We start from the raw sequence: 17,081 nt of genomic DNA, 5'->3' as shown, positions 1-17,081 counted from the left end.
GAAAGAGGCAGAAAGAGAGTGTAAAAAACAGAGTGACCACTTTGAACTGCAACTCTAAAACATAAAAGTGTGAGTGTGAGAGTGATTGTCGAGTAGCAAGATCCTCAGGTGGTGATTGAAAAGGTTTGGCTCCTCTTTTTTAGATAACATGTTATTACTAATACCTGTTATTTACAAAGCTATCTGTTTCATATGCACTATGTTTTCCCTTTGCAAATTGATATATCCGTTTGTTCTAATCTGATATCTTTGTGAAAAGAAAGTCTCCTCTGTCGTAAATTGCATGAGTATTGGAAGGTAATGTTTTTTTTTTAATTCTAAATTTGAATATCACCAAGTATGCTCTCCTTCACTTTATCCCTTTGGTGTGAATATTGAGACACCGGTGGTTTTCAATCCTCTCCTAGTCTTTGTTTCGTTTTTTTTACAGCGTCGTATCTGTTTCTTTTTTAAAAAGGGGAAGGTTGTTTTTTTAATCAAAGATATCAATATCAATTGAATGGATTCTCACCTTTTTTACTTTAATAGTTCCGTTTTTATTCTCTGTAACTCCCCAATTCAATATACTTTTCTTAAATCTCAATACAATGATAATTACGTAAATAATTTTTTATATATTATAAAAAACACTTACCAACTAAAATAACCTCTTTTCTACCCAAATTAAGACATGTTAATATATTAAATCTTTTTAAAATAAAAAACACAAACCAACCTAAAAATATTCCAAGAACTACGTGGCTTTGAATTCTCCATCGCACTTTGGGGATACGTAGAAGCGGGCATCAACAACCGTCAAGCCAAATTTGTAAGTAATCTTTTTTTTTTCTTAATAAAATGAAAACTAATCTTTTTATCGAAATCATTTTCTTGGGGTGGAACAAATAAAAAGCTATTTTCTTTCACACAGTTAATTAGGGTAACCATTTATAAATGGACGCTTAGGGTGCTAGTACCTTCCATACGCATAATTGACTCCCGGATCCAACTCCGGTTGCGAAGATCATAAGTTTATGGGTTTTCTAATGTTTTCCCTCTTAAAAAACATTGGTGGCGACTCTTCTGAATTCTGATGTTTGTAGCACCGTCCCGCCGCAATCTTGGTTGCGACAGTTGGCGACTCTCCTGGGGACCACACTTCGAGAGTCAGTGGTTAATTGTGTGATTTTCTTGTTAGCTTTATCTTTATTTGTTTAACCTCTTTTCCTAAATTTAAGTTTTCTGAACCCTAGGGATAAAGGTTTGTATGCTCCCTACACACCCCACACTAATCATGTTTGTTACACATTTTGGGCTCTCTACCCGAGTCCTGGAACAACCATAGGATGAGAAGGGGACCCCAGTGATGGCATGTGAGCTATGCTCCCTGACAGTCACTGGATACCCGCCCAGATGTCTACTGCCATTATGGGCTTACCACATGTGAACTTTGGTTCCCTGTGGTTTAGGTCATGATGATAGGTTCAATCTGGGGACCTTTTCAGTTGAGAGAATTCTAGACCCCTCCTTAAGGTAGCACCCAAATAGTCTGACCATAGTATTGTCATCCATAGGATTTACCCTAATAGGACACATGGAAGCATATTCTTTTTCTTTCCCTAAAAAATTAATAATATAAATACTGCATGTATATATCCTGTTAATTCTTTTTTTTTTCCCTATGATAGGTAAGCTTGTAGGTTGGCATTGCTTTTGATAAAAAACGAAATGGAAAATTTTGAGCATACTAGCACTCCTCTAAAAGAAGATTTTAAGGTGGCAATAAGCTCCAATGAAGTACAAAATCTGAAATCTTTGGTGGACAGAATGCCTCAGGAAATACGAGCCCACTTCAAGAAAAGATATGGGAAGATCTTGCCTTTGCTATCCATACCGATGCAAACTTCTGCTTTATCTGTGTTAGCTCAGTATTGGAACCCTACTTTGAGATGTTTCGAACTTCCTAATCTGGATTTCACGCCCACCATTGAAGAGTATGCTTGCACTAAAAAGAGATCAAGTAGTTTATTTTCGCTTGGACAATCCTCTATCCGAAGCTTGTTTGATCAGGCAGATGGGATGTTTGTTGGGGATGGAAGTAGAGCAGCTAAAGGTAGTTGGTCATGCAGATTCTCGAGGGATATCAAGAGCATGCCTTGAGAAGAGCTTGAGTAATCTAGCTCATCTTAATGAATGGGGTGCTTTCTCAAAAACTTTTTCTTTACTGATCTATGGGCTAGTATTGTTCCCTTCTGGAAAGGATATGATAGATTTAGCTGCAATGGATGTTTTCTACACTGTGGAGGAAATGGGAAGGAATCCCGTGCCGACAATTTTAGCTGAGACTTTCCTGACGCTGAGCTTTTGTAAGGAGGAAAGTAAAGGAAAACTCTGTGCTGCCTACAACTCCTCTATGTCTAGGTCATGTCACACATGTATGCATGCAGACACATTGATCATAGAGCCAGAGCACTAGAGGACTTCTGCGACATACCAATAAAGCTGCATGATGAATATGAATGGAAGGTTGAATTCGACGATGCTGAAGCTGAACCATTCAGGTGGGTGTGCCCATGGTATGCAAGGAGGCGTGGAGTCTCAATAATCTTCAGTTGCGAAAATTTCCAAAATGTACCCTTGATTGGCCCAAGAGGATGCATCGCTTACACTCCATCATTAGTGATTAGACAGTTTGGTTGGATCCAGACAATGCCACGAGAAGAACAACTGGGTGGGGTGCATTTCATGTATAAGAATGAGGTCGACACCAGGAAGTTTCTACACGAAGTGCGAGAAGCATGGGGCAATATTAGATTAGCTGGAAAAGGTGAATTGGGTGATTTGTTGATTGCTAACAGTGATGCCTACATGGCTTGGCGAGCCTCAAGGGGAATTCGCGGTCTGGCTCCAACCCGACCTCCGTTGAAAAGACCATTGTCTACAGGGCGACTAGAAATGTTGGAGACTCTAACAAATAACCTTAAAGAACAAAAGGAGAATGCCTATATAGCACTCGAAATTGAACGTGGAAAGAATGAAAAATTGCTTCGAAGTCTGAAACTCCTAGAAGATGAAAGTGCAGAAGCCTCAAGGACTATAAAGGGAATGGAAAAAGAAGCTGAAACCTCCTCTGCAAAGATAATGAGGTTGGAAGCACGAGTACGATACTTGACATCAGAAAATTACAAGCTAGCTGTGGCATGGAAAGATCAAGAAGAGCTGGCAAAGACACAAAAACAAGCATGTGAGGAAGCTGAAATGAAATCATTCATTGAAGCTCAGGAGCATGCGGAGGAAATAGAGAAGCTGAAAGGTTTACTTGAAAAACTGAATTATGTGTTGGACCATACTATTATAGAAAGGGATCAGCTGAATGCCAAGCTCCTTCAAGCCAAGGAAGACCAGGAAGCGCTTCATGCGCAATACGTCGAAAGCCGCGACCAGTGTGTTACATGGGGAGTCAAGGCTATTGAGTTAGAAGAGAAAAAGGTCGTTTTGCAGAAGAAGCTTGATATGGTGAGAGATCGATTGACTACTTGGGGCCCGGAGTTCTTACGTCGCTTCTGCGAAGCAGATGAGGAGATGCGATCCAACCCTTTCTGGGAACCGTTGCCTGCTGTGGGTGAATTCATGAGTTTGTGTGGGCGTATGGCATCAGGGCTTAAGAGAAAGAGAGATCAATAGAATAGATAAGGGATGATATCTAGAGTTCATGTTTTGTAACGGCAAATCTGATGTATGAACAAGTTTTGCATTAATAAAATTTCGAATTTATTTTCGTCTCAATGTGTGGGTCCTCCTCAAGATATTGCTAGTATGCTCAAGACACGATCTATGTGGAACTCCCCCTAGATTGATTGTCAGCCATATCAAACATCTTATAGGTCGCGCACCTTCTGATGGGATATGGGTTCCATTTCGATTTACCAAGTTCAGTGTCAACCTACCTAGTAGCAACGTCGTAAGGTAAAGAATTAAATGAGTAACTTAATGATAAATGCTTTTATTTTTCAGACACAGAAAGTGTATCTTCGGCATCCTTACAGGACCCGGTCTCAGGCTAGGATCATGGATGACCTTGAACGCAGCAATGCAGAGTTGAAGCAAGAGATGAATCAGCTTAAGGAACAGATGTCCAAGCTCATGGAGATAATACAAGAAGCTGCGAAGAAGGAAAATGAGACGCCGTCATCCACTCCTAACTATCCACCTGGCTTTTCTCCTGCCCATGCTCAAGGGGTAGTCATGTCATTGACAGCGCAGCCTAGCAGGCCCTTCCAACAAGTTCCTCAGTCGCACGATGTCCAGTTTCCCCCTTATGGCCTTCCTCCAGGCTATACACCGCCTTTTGTTGTCGACCCCGCAGACAGTAACCCACCAGCCACTGCCCAACTTGGCCTGACTCATTCACAGGGTCCGCTATGGGAGTACCATATGCTAATGTCCCTGCATATGCTGTCGCACCGAAACTGGTGCCACCCCCAAATACCAGCCAACAAGACATGACTCACGTCCATTATCCCCTGCACTCCTTAACCATTCCTGTGCCAAATTACTCAGCTGAGGTGGACCAACAACACCCTACTCCGCCAACACCTCGCGCTGTTGAAGACGACCAACCCAAAGGAAGGCTGCAGTTGCTGGAGGAAAGAATGCGAGCCATGGAAGGTGGAAATCATGGTTTTAGTGATGCATCAAGCTTGTGTCTTGTCCCAGATATTGTGATTCCCCCAAAATTCAAAGTTCCAGAGTTCAATAAGTACAAGGGGACTACTTATCCAAAAAGTCATTTGACTATGTACTGCAGAAAAATGGCTTCACATACCCATGATGAGAAGATGCTAATCCATTTTTTCCAAGATAGTTTGGCTGGAGGGGCATTGAATTGGTACATGCATCTAGAGCGAACCCGCATACGCAGTTGGGGAGACTTAGCGGACGCATTTTTGAAGTAGTACAAATACAACGTTGATATGGCTCCTGATAGAATGCAGCTCCAAAACACCCTAAAAAAAGAAAGTGAAACTTTCAAGGAATATGCCCAACGGTGGAGAGAGCTGGCATCTCAAGTAGAACCTCCTCTATCTGAGAAAGAGATCGTGTCAATGTTCATTGAAACTCTTCAACCCCCATTTTATGAGAGGATGGTCGGAAGTGTGTCATCAAATTTCTCAGACATGGTTATCATTGGTGAGAGAGTAGAACATGGTATGAGAATTGGGAGGATTCCTGCTAGTCACTCTGCAACCAACAACATGAAAAAACCTGCTCAAAACTTTGGAAAGAAAAAAGAAAGGGAAGCTAATACCGTCACCGCTTACCAAACTTCTCAGTGGAATCAACCAACTCAACCCCAATCCTCCAACGTGATACCTCCAAACCAGAACTCTCCGCAAGACCAGGATCCTAGGCCCGCCAATAACCAAAGAAACAGAGAGAGGGTCCAGTTTGACCTCATTCCTATGACCTACACAGAGCTCCTGCCCCAACTTATCAAAGGCTCATTGGTGGTTCCTTATCCTTTGGTGCCGGCACAACCTCCATATCCGAGGGGATATGACCCCAATGCTAAGTGTGACTATCATGCTGAATCTATCGGGCATTCCACCGAGAAATGTCTAGCATTTAAACATAAGGTGCAAAAGTTGATCGAGGCGAAATTGCTGAATTTTGCTGAAAAACCGAATATTGGGAGCAATCCGCTGTCAGGTCACAACGTGAATGCAGTTGGGGAAGATTCTGAACCACGTATGGTCAGAAGCGTGGAATATGTTAGGACTCCGTTGAAGCTCATCTTTATTGAAATGTGCAAACGAGGAATGATCAAGGGGAGTCTTGATGAGGTGCTAATGTGTGGTTTCGACCCTGGTGCTCCTCATTACATCGAGGAATGCAAGGAGTTTACAGGAATATTACAAGACCTTATGGATCGCAAGCTAGTTCACATAGGCCAATTTGAGGCCTATGATGAAGTGGCGATGAATGAGGGGCAGATCCCAATTTTTCCAAAGCCGATGGTTATCCATTACACTAGGAGTGTAACCACTCCTATTTTAGATGAACAAAAGCCCATCATTATACTGAAAGTTTTGAATGAGGCGTATGTGATTCATAACATCTTTGTCGACAAGTTCGAAGGCATAGTTGGAAACATCACCGCCTATAACTACATAACTTTTACCGATGATGAAATTCCTGCAGAGGGAACAGGGCATAACAAAGCCTTATACATCTCGATAAAGTGCATGCAGCATATACTAGCCAAGGTTTTAGTCGATAATGGGTCCTCGCTGATTGTGTTGCCAAAAACAACTCTTGACAAGCTTCCCTCGGATAAATCCCATATGAGGGCAAGTACCACAGTAGTCAGAGCTTTCGATGGCTCGCGTCGAGAGGTGATGGGTGAAATTGATTTGCATATTCAAGTTGGTCCTACTACCTTTCAAGTGACTTTCCAAGTGATGGATATCATGCAAGCATACAGTTGCCTTCTAGGAAGACCATGGATCCACACTGCCGGAGCTGTGCCCTCAACACTTCACCAAAAGATTAAGTTCATTATCAACGACAAGCTGGTCGTCGTTTCAGCAGAGGAGGACTTTTTGGTGAGCAAGCTATCATCTACCTCGTACATTGAGGCGGCGGAAGAGGCATCAGAGACCTCATTTTAGGCACTGGAAATTGTCAATGCGACATATGTGAATGAAGAAATGTATGTCCCGAGAGCACAATTATCAGATACTTCTTTGATGGTTGCTAAAGTGATGCTCGAAGGAGGTTATGAGCAAGGGAAAGGGCTTGGGAAAGGTGGAAAAGGGATTGTTGAAGTTCCAATTCCATTCGAAAATAAAGACCGCTATGGGCTAGGCTACAAACCCACCAGAGATGACAAGAAAAGGGTGGCCGCTGATAAAAGGGAAAGGAGATTAGACAGGTTGGAAAATCGGGAGCCAAAAACGGAGAGAGTCCCTATCTGTGATCTGTTCGAGACATTTCGAAGTGCTGGATTTGAATTTCTGAGCCCAATAGCTACTGCAGAAGAAGATATTCCGGGAACCCAACATGCTGATCTAATCCGTCCATGTGCGCCAAATGAAAATCTCAATAATTGGAAAGTTGTCGAACTTGCCATGGTTTACAAATTTGTTCCAAAGTAATTGCATAATGCTTGTCCTTTTGCTTTGCCCAAAGTTCGAGATATCTTGAACATTTTGTGTTGGGCCATCATGTTTCCCTTTGATTTTTAATATTAATAAAGTGCATTTTGAATTTTCACCATGTCCTCTTTTCCTCCCTTACTGCCTTTTTCTTCGTCCTCACTTAAGTCTTTTGTTTCCAACGCTTCTTCCTATCCTTTTTATTTATAACTAACAATAATGCAGGGCTGAGAATGACGTTCTTAAGGATGAAAGTGCTAGTGTAATATCGCCTGATTTTGATTGTCCTATCAATCAAGCCGATGAAGACAAAGAAGACGAGGATGAACTTCCCCCGGAACTTTTGAGATTGATGGAGCAAGAAGCCAAGGAAATCCAGCCTCACGAAGAACAGACTGAAATGATTAATTTAGGCACAGAAGAAGATAGAAAAGAAGTCAAAGTTGGGAGCTCCATGACAGAAGGTGAACGCAACAAGCTTATCAAGCTCTTGCATGAATATCGTGATGTTTTTGCGTGGTCTTATCAGGACATGCCTGGTCTAGACACAAGTATAGTGGAGCACAAACTCCCGTTGAAGCCTGAGTTCCCACCAATCAAGCAGAAATTAAGGAGGATGAAACCTGAGATATCATTAAAAATCAGAGACGAGGTCAAAAAGCAATTTGATGCAGGATTCCTTGCCGTTGCCAAGTACCCTCAATAGATAGCAAATGTTGTCCCAGTTCCTAAGAAAGGTGGGAAGGTGCGAATGTGTGTAGATTACAGAGATCTAAATCGAGCCAGCCCCAAAGATGACTTTCCTTTGCCTCACATCGACATGTTAGTAGACAATACAGCCCAACATCAATTCTTCTCTTTTATGGATGGGTTCTCCGGGTACAATCAAATCAAGATGGCTTCTGAAGATGTGGAGAAGACCACATTCATTACCCCATGGGGAACCTTTTGTTACAAAGTGATGTCATTTGGATTGAAGAACGCTGGGGAAGCTACCAAAGAGCCATGGTGGCTTTGTTTCATGATATGATGCACAAAGAGATTGAGGTATATGTGGATGACATAATTGCAAAGTCAAAGACTGAAGAGAACCATGTCAAAGACCTACAAAAGCTCTTCGAACGTTTGCGAAAGTTCAAATTGAGATTAAATCCTGCAAAATGCACTTTCGGCATCAGCTCTGGAAAGTTGTTGGGCTTCATAGTAAGTCGAAGAGGGATAGAAGTTGATCCAGAGAAAGTTAAAGCCATTCTTGAAATGCCAGCTCCTCGCACGGAAAAGGAAGTTCGTGGGTTCCTGGGGAGGTTGAACTACATAGCTCGATTCATATTCCAACTGACAGCAACATGCGAGCCGATCTTCAAATTGTTGCGCAAGAGTCAACCTACAGAATGGAATGATGAATGTCAAGGGGCTTTTGATAACATCAAAGAGTATTTGCAGAACCCACCAGTCTTAGTACCCCCAGTTCCGGGAAGACCACTCATCTTGTACCTCACAGTGTTGGACGCATCTATGGGCTGTGTTCTAGGCCAACATGACGACTCTGGAAAGAAAGAACATGCCATCTATTACCTAAGCAAGAAATTTACTAGTTGCGAGTCGAGGTATTCACTTTTGGAACGAACATGTTGCGCTTTAGCTTGGGCCACCCGCCGGTTGAGACAATATATGCTCAGTCATACCACATGGTTGGTCTCCAAAATGGATCCAATCAAGTACATTTTCGAGAAGCCTGCTCTCACTGGAAGGCTAGCTCAGTGGAAAGTGTTATTATCTGAATATGAAATCACTTATGTCACTCAAAAAGCAATCAAAGGTAGTGCTCTCGCAGACTACTTAGCTCACCAACCGGTAAGTGATTATCAGTCAGTGCAATACGATTTCCTCGATGAAGATATAATGGCACTCTTTGAAGAGAAGGACCTTTTGGAAAGCAAGAAATGGACTTTATTATTCGATGGTGCTTCCAACACATTGGGGCATGGAATTGGAGCCATACAAATTTCCCCCGAGAGGCAGTACGTTCCAATAACTGCTAGATTGTGTTTCGACTGTACTAACAACATAGCGGAATACGAAGCATGTGCCATGGGAATCAAAGCTGCCATAGAATCAAAAGTCAAGGTCCTAGAAGTCTACGGCGACTCTGCATTAGTCATTCATCAACTGAAAGAAGAATGGGAAACACGCGATGCCAAGCTAATCCCTTATCAAGCTTACATTAAGGTGTTGTTGAAACAGTTTGATGAAGTCACACTCCACCACATTCCTCAGGAAGAGAATCAATTGGCTGACGCTCTGGCAACCTTATCCTCGATGTTTGAAATAAGTCGTGAAGAAGAAATGCCCATCATAAAAATCCAAAGTCAAGATCACCCTACATACTGTCAGATTATTGAAAGTGAACCAGATGGGATGCCTTGGTATCACGATATCAAAAATTATATACAAAGTGGAGAGTATCCTCTGGGGTCTTCGGACAATGATAAAAGAACCTTGAGAAGGTTAGCTATGAGCTTCTTTCTGAATGGAGATGTACTTTACAAGAAGAATCCAGATATGGTGCTCCTCCGTTGCGTCGATTCCACAGAAGCTCAAAAGATCATCGATGAAGTCCATGAGGGCTCTTTTGGAACCCATATGAATGGGCACGCTATGGCAAAAAAAATCATAAGGGCTGGTTACTACTGGTTGACTATGGAGTCAGATTGCTTCAATTATGTAAAGAAGTGCCATAAGTGCCAAGCGTATGCTGATAATATCAATGTTCCGCCCGCACCTTTAAATGTCCTAACAGCACCATGGCCATTCTCAATGTCGGGTATGGATGTGATAGGCCCCATCGAACCTAAGGCATCAAATGGACATCAATTTATTCTAGTGGCAATTGATTACTTCACGAAATGTGTGGAGGCGGCATCCTATGTGAGCGTGACGAGAAATGTGGTAGTAAAGTTCATTAAAAGAGAGTTGATTTGTCGATATGGTCTCCCGAATAAGATCATCACTGACAATGGGACTAATCTGAACAATAAGCTTATGAAGGAGCTATGTGACAATTTTAAGATCCAACATCATAACTCTTCGCCATACCGCCCAAAGATGAATGGAGCAGTCGAGGCCGCAAATAAAAACATCAAAAAGATTGTGCAGAAGATGGTAGTAACATACAAAGATTGGCACGACATGCTCCCTTTCGCCTTGCATGGATATCGCACTTCCATTCGCACTTCAACTGGGGCAACACCATTTTCCCTAGTGTATGGAATGGAGGCAGTCTTACCAATTGAAGTTGAGATCCCATCACTGAGAGTGTTAATGGAAGCTAAGCTGGAGGAAGCTGAATGAGTTCAAACCCGATTTGACCAATTGAACCTCATCGATGGTAGAAGGCTAACCACTTTGTGTCATGGTCAGCTATATCAGAAAATGATCAAAAGAGCCTACGAAAAGAAGGTGCGTCCTAGGGAATTTCAAGAAGGGGATCTAGTCCTTAAGAAGATTTTGCCCACTCAAAAAGACCACCGAGGTAAATGGACCCCAAATTATGAAGGTCCATATGTAGTCAAAAGAGTATTCTCTGGAGGAACCCTTATCCTCAGTGACATGGATAACCAAGATCTGCCACACCCCATAAACTCTGATGTAGTAAAAAAGTATTATGTTTGAAAAGCTGCTAGATCGAAAGATGATCTAGGCAAAAGTTAGAGCCACCCGGTGGACTGAAAACTAAAAAACGAGCAGCCCACGCAAAAATTAGGGTAAAAAAAAAAACGGGGTGTGGTTTTGATCTTGTTGGGATAACTCTTGCGAAGGTAGAAGTCTTGGCTAGGGCAAAGGAGATGCTTGTAAAGAGGGTCATCTAGGGCAATCAAGAAGATCAACGCGGCTGGTTGATGGACAGACAGAATGAGACGAAGTAAAGCTAGCACTTCTCATCCGAGGGGGTGTCTTCTTAATACTCTACCATCGCCTACATATCTTTCCTCTTGTACCTTTCATTCATTTTATGAATAAATTGGCTTTTTCCAACACTTACCTTTTGAATACTAATAAACTCCTTTTCATCTGATAACCTTGTGTTCATTTTGCATTTCATTATTATTATTAAAGGGAAGCATGTTATAGCATATAAATGCATCATTTTGGGCAAATTCCGTGAGCCTTGTAAGTTTGGCAAAGTCTGAGTCAAGAAGACAGACGGTTAGACTACAGGGAGTCTTACCAATGACATACTACCAAGGTTGTTTGATTCAGAGTTCAGCAGTAGCAGGTGACATATAAACTTGTGGAAGTGGAAAGCAGAGGCAAATGCTGCGTTCTAGCTCATCCTAGGGTCCTTGGATGCCGGATGCCGGTTCAAAACGAAACAAAAAAAAATTTTTAAAAAATATAAAAAAAAATCAAAAAAATCAAAAATATAGGTCAGGTAGATGACGGTAGTGGGTTACCAAAGGCACACATAGTGGACCCACTCAAAGACCACGTAGTGGTTTCACATCTCTTTTCGTTTTTCGGAAGACCACGTAGTGGTTCCGTAGCTTGTTCTTTTTTCGGAAGACCACATAGTGGTTCCGCATCCAATCATGATGCACGTAGTGCATCCGCTCAAAGGCGCACGTAGTGGGCCATCATCAAGTCAAGGGTACACGTAATGAACCCGCTTAACGGCGCACGTAGTGAGCCAAAATCTATACAGGATACTCGGAAGACCACGTTGTGGTTCCATAGCTTGTTCTCTTTTTCGGAAGACCACGTAGTGGTTCCGCATCCAATCAGGATGCACGTAGTGCACCTACACAAAGGCGCACGTAGTGGGCCATCATCCAGTCAGGGAGCACGTAGTGCACCCGCTCAAAAACCACGTAGTGTTTTCACATCTCTTTTCTTTCGGAAGACCACATAGTGGTTCCGCATCAAGTCAAGGGTACACGTAGTGCACCCGTCCAATGACCCACGTAGTGAGCCAAGGTCTATCCATGGTACACGTAGTGTACCCCGCTCAGAGGCCACGTAGTGGTTTCACTTCTCTTTTCTTTCTTTTTTTTCTCTTTCGGAAGACCACGTAGTGGTTCCGCAGTTCTATTCTTTTTCGGAAGACCACGTAGTGGTTCTTCAACTCATTTCCTTTTTCAGTTGACCACGTAGTGGTTCCGCAGATCTATTCTTTTCTGGAAGACCACGTAGTGGTTCCGCAACTCATTTCTTTTTCGGAAGACCACGTAGTGGTTCCGCAGCTCATTTCTTTTTTTCAGAAGACCACTTTAGCTTTTGTTTGTTTCCGGTCTCATGTGCGCTTAGTCACTTTGACCATGGAGTTGTGAGACAAAATTAGAGTTCATATCTTTACTTTTATTTTATCATAGCAATTTGATAACAATTTTACTCATATTGCCTACGAAAAATAACAAGTAAAGAGGGGCAACTGTGAACACCTAATTTTGTCCTTCTTTTAATAAAATTAATTTAATATAAAAAATAGCACGCAAAATTATATTAATAGTAATTATTTAAATGATTTCAGAATTATAATATTAATTAATTAAATAAATACGAAAATAAATATTAAATACCAAAAATAAACTAGATTGTGTTCTATATAGGCTTTTCTTCCTCTCCAAGAAGGGTGAAGAATGATTCCGAAGAATATTCTAGGAGTGGGGGGAAAGAAACCCTAAACTTGCAGCTATAAATAGAGAGAGGTTTGGTAGTGAGATCATTTTCAGAAAGAGGCAGAAAGAGAGTGTAAACAACAGAGTGACCACTTTTTGGGTTGTAGTTCCATCTTTGAACTGCAACTCTAAAACATAAAAGTGTGAGTGTGAGTGTGAGAGTGATTGTCGAGTAGCAAGATCCTCAGGTGGTGATTGAAAAGGTTTGGCTCCTCTTTATTAGATAACATGTTATTACTAATACCTGTTATTTACAAAGCTATCTGTTTCATATGCACTATGTTTTCCCTTTGCAAATTGATATATCCGTTTGTTCTAATCTGATCTCTTTGTGAAAAGAAAGTCTCCTCTGTTGTAAATTGCATGAGTATTGGAAGGTAATGTTTTTTTTTAATTCTAAATTTGAATATCACCAAGTATGCTCTCCTTCACTTTATCCCTTTGGTGGGAATATTGAGACACCGGTGGTTTTCAATCCTCTCCTAGTCTTTGTTTCGTTTTTTTTACAGCGTCGTATCTGTTTCTTTTTTAAAAAGGGGAAGGTTGTTTTTTTAATCAAAGATATCAATATCAATTGTGGACTGGGCGAGCCCCTAGAGGGGCGACGCCCAGGGTTCAGCCCGCCCAAGAGCGAGAGCCTGGCCTTAAGTTGGGCCTCAACTTCGGAGGCCCAATTGGCCCAATAGGTAGTGCCCAAGCTCTATAAATAGGAGGTAGTTACCAATTGTAAGGGACTTTTGAGCTCATTTGATCAAGTAACACATGAAATTCAGCACTCTCTCTCATTCTCTTTCTCCCTCTAGCACATTCTTCCACTCTCTAGGTACTATCCCTCTCTTTAATGTTCGTTCCTAGAACATTTGGCGCCGTCTGTGGGGATCGATAAAATTTCTACTCCCATTCACGTGGATTGACTGTGCAAGAGGCTATATCTGATTACGATTAGGCGATTCTGCAGTTTTCCGACTCTGATTCTGTGACTGGCGTTCGTTTTCCGATCGAGTTTGTGTCATTCCTGGCTGGTTTAGATGGAGACTCGACGCAGGAAGCAGCATCATTCGCCAGTACGACAGCGAATCTCGCCGCCTCGGCGGCCTCAGCGAGTTGTCTTGGATTCTCCGGTGCGAACAGCGGAAGTACAGGCTACACGCACTTCTTTGCCGCCTTCTCCTCCTCCATCACCACCACCTCCATCGCCTTCGCAGATCGGATCTCAGGAGCGCTCACCGGAGAATTCACCTACTCCGGAGCGACAACCGGCAGTGACGCAGGAGGAATGGCGCCATATGATGCACAACATTGGCGACATCCAGCAGCGGAATGAGAATTTACAAGCTCAGTTGGATTTCTACCGTCGCGAGCAACAAGACGATGGAGGCAGAGAAGCGGATTCCGTAGCTGAGTTCCGTCCGTTCTCGGAAGACGTTGAGAATGTGGCGATTCCAGATAATATGAAAACGTTGGTTCTGGATTCTTACAACGGGGATTCTGACCTGAAGGATCATCTTCTGTATTTCAACACGAAGATGGTGATAATTGCGGCATCAGATGCGGTGAAGTGTAGGATGTTTCCATCGACTTTCAAATCGACGGCGATGGCGTGGTTCACAACTTTGCCGCGCGGATCGATTTCGAATTTCAGAGACTTCTCATCCAAGTTTCTAGTACAGTTCTCGGCGAATAAGAATCAGCAGGTGACGATCAATGATTTATACAACATTCGCCAGCGGGAAGGAGAGTCATTGAAGAAGTATATGGCCAGGTACAGCGCTGCATCGGTCAAGGTAGAGGATGAGGAGCCTCGAGCCTGTGCTCTAGCATTCAAGAATGGTTTGTTACCGGGAAGGTTGAACAGCAAGTTGACACGCAAGCCTGCACGTTCAATGGAAGAGATGCGTGCTCGCGCTAGCACTTATATTCTTGATGAGGAGGACGATGCTTTCAAAAGAAAGCGCGCGAAACTGGAAAAAGGCGACACGTCATCCAGGCGCGCGAAAAGAGATAAGTATGGCGAAGGCAAGGGGGATGGCAGGCGGCAGAGAGAGGATAAAGGAAAGGCAATGGTAAAACCGTCCAGGGAACAGTTGTATCCACGGCGCGATGATTATGAACAGCGCCGGCCTTGGCAATCTAAGTCTCATCGCCAGCGGGAAGAGACTGACATGGTGATGAATACCAATTTGACGGATATGCTCCGCGAGGCGAGAGACGCACATCTGGTAGATGAGCCAGAAGCCCCAAAGTATCAACCTCGGGACGCCAATCCCAAGAAGTGGTGTGAATACCATCGGTCCATCGGGCATGACACGGACAACTGCTGGACTTTGCAGCGGGAGATTGACAAGTTGATTCGGGCGGGACACTTCAGGCGCGATGGGCGAGGAGACGAGCGTCACGGCGATGAACGTCAGGACAATCGTTCCGGTGCTGGACAATATCGAGGAAATCGCCAAAGGGAGTGGCGCTACAATGGCGATCGCAACAAAGCAGATAAGTGAGAAGAGGAACGAACAGACAATAAGGGCGAGAAGAAGCAAGAATCAGCGGCTATCGCCACAAGAGGGGCTGATGACTCGTTCGCCCAGCATTCAGGACCGCCCGTAGGGACCATAAACACCATCGCCGGAGGATTTGGCGGTGGAGGCGACACCCACGCGGCGCGGAAACGTCATATTCGTGTAGTTAATTCAGTTCAAGAAGTTGCTTTCGGATTCGAGCACCCTGACATAACAATCTCGATGGCAGACTTTGAGGGAATAAAACCTCACAAAGATGACCCAATAGTGGTGCAATTAAGGTTGAATAGTTTTAATGTTAGAAGGGTACTCCTGGATCAGGGAAGTTCAGCTGATCTTATCTATGGCGACGCATTTGACAAGTTGGGACTGACTGACGATGATCTGACTCCATATTCGGGAACCTTGGTGGGTTTTGCAGGGGAGCAAGTAATGGTGCGAGGATTCATTGATCTGGACACAATATTTGGGGAAGATGAGTGTGCAAGGGTTTTGAAAGTAAGGTATCTGGTCCTCCAGGTGGTGGCATCTTACAACGTCATCATTGGGCGAAATACATTGTATCGCCTCTGTGCTGTAATTTCGACAGCCCACTTGGCAGTCAAGTATCCGCTAAGCAATGGCAAGGTTGGTAAGCTAAAGGTCGACCAGAAGATGGCGAGGGAATGTTATGAAATTGAAACTCCGGATGAAAATCTTGACCCACGAGGCAAGGGGCGAGTGAACAGGCCCACGCCAATTGAGGAAACCAAGGCGCTGAAATTTGGCGATCGCACCTTGAAGATTGGGACCAGATTGACGAACGAACAGGAGACGCGCCTGACAAAGTTGCTAGGCGAGAACTTAGATTTGTTTGCCTGGAGCTGCAAGGATATGCCCGGAATTGATCCAAACTTCGTCTGCCATGGATTAGCATTGAATCCAAGTGTAAAGCCAGTTTCACAACTCAGGCGGCGCTTGGGCGGAGACAAGGGAAAAGCGGCTCAGCAGGAAGTAGACAAGTTGCTGGCGGCGGAATTCATCAGGGAGGTGAAATATCCGACGTGGTTGGCGAACGTCGTGATGGTGAAGAAGGCGAATGGAAAATGGCGAATGTGCGTGGATTACACAGACTTAAACAAGGCATGCCCAAAGGATTCTTATCCCCTTCCCAGCATTGATAGCCTCGTTGATGGTGCCTCGGGCAACGAACTGCTTAGCTTGATGGATGCTTACTCTGGTTATCATCAAATCCGCATGCACCCGGCAGACGAGGACAAAACAGCTTTCATGACCGCCAGAGTCAACTATTGCTATCGCACCATGCCGTTTGGATTGAAGAACGCCGGGGCGACCTACCAAAGATTGATGGATAGGGTTTTTGCTGGGCAGGTTGGGAGAAATATGGAAGTTTATGTTGATGATATGATCGTTAAATCAGCGCAAGGCTTGGACCATCATCAAGATCTGGAAGAAGCGTTTGGCGAGATAAGGAAGCACAATATGCGCCTCAACCCGGAGAAATGTTCTTTTGGTATTCAAGGCGGCAAGTTTTTAGGCTTCATGATCACGTCCAGAGGAATAGAGATAAACCCAGATAAATGCAAGGCGATTCAGCAGATAAAAAGCCCTTCTAATGTGAAAGAGGTCCAACGTTTAACAGGGCGAATAACAGCTTTATCTCGATTTCTTCCTAAGTCTGGTGATAGATCCTCCCCTTTTTTCAAGTGTCTTCGAAAAAATGCCGCATTTGAGTGGACGGCGGAGTGTGAAGA

General features: G+C 43.5%; 1 pseudogene; it reads left to right on the top strand.

The window, feature by feature from the left end:
* The first annotated feature begins 1,707 nt into the window (after positions 1-1,707).
* LOC130743924 (uncharacterized) lies at positions 1,708-10,808 on the top strand (annotated as a pseudogene).
* Positions 10,809-17,081: the final 6,273 nt, after the last annotated feature.

The sequence above is a fragment of the Lotus japonicus genome, chromosome 3 (genome assembly GCF_012489685.1).
Source record: "Lotus japonicus ecotype B-129 chromosome 3, LjGifu_v1.2".
Taxonomy (NCBI): domain Eukaryota; kingdom Viridiplantae; phylum Streptophyta; class Magnoliopsida; order Fabales; family Fabaceae; genus Lotus; species Lotus japonicus.
This window is presented reverse-complemented; position numbering and strand designations above follow the sequence as displayed.